Below are 706 nucleotides of genomic sequence, written 5' to 3'. Positions count from 1 at the left end.
TGTGGTAACAAAAAACTAAACTCTGTCCGAACAGGCCTTCAAAGGCCCAATGGTACCGACCGGCCACCATGTCATCCTTAGCCCATAGGCATCACTGGATGCGGATATGGAGAGGCACATGGTCAGCACACCGCTCTCCTGGCCATATGTCAGTTTATGAGACTGGAGCCGCTACTTCTCAATCAAGTAGCTCCTCAGTTTGCCTCACAAGAACACAGTGCACCACACTTGCCAACAGCGCTCGGCACACCAGACGGTCACCCATCCAAGTGCTTTCCCAGACCGACAGCGTGTAACTTCGGTGATCTGATGGGAACTGGTGTTACCACCGCGGCAAGGCTGTTGGTCCAGCTGTGGTAACACATGCCCCTTTAATAACCTTCCGTCGGAGTACATTAGTCAACTGCCTCACAGATAACTGACCATGTGATACTACACACTGCATCTGACTAATGATTTCAGCGGTGTGGTGGTGATGGTTGTTGTCATTGTTGTTGTTGTTGTTGTGGTGGTGGTGGTGGTGGTGGTGGTCAGTCATTTATCTCAGTGTATTTTTTGCTACCACCACTAACATCAAACCTGTCCTATGGGACACGAATTTTGAATCACCTTGGGTTAGAGTTGTGAAACTGCCTTAGGCTACAGTAGACTATTGTAAGCAAGCATAGACTATGATAGTTTTCAGAGTACATTTGGTCAGTTCAGA

General features: G+C 48.3%; 1 pseudogene; it reads right to left on the bottom strand.

Moving 5' to 3' along the window:
* Positions 1–229: 229 nt before the first annotated feature.
* LOC124723297 lies at positions 230–347 on the bottom strand (annotated as a pseudogene).
* Positions 348–706: the final 359 nt, after the last annotated feature.

The sequence above is a fragment of the Schistocerca piceifrons genome, chromosome X (genome assembly GCF_021461385.2).
Source record: "Schistocerca piceifrons isolate TAMUIC-IGC-003096 chromosome X, iqSchPice1.1, whole genome shotgun sequence".
Taxonomy (NCBI): domain Eukaryota; kingdom Metazoa; phylum Arthropoda; class Insecta; order Orthoptera; family Acrididae; genus Schistocerca; species Schistocerca piceifrons.
This window is presented reverse-complemented; position numbering and strand designations above follow the sequence as displayed.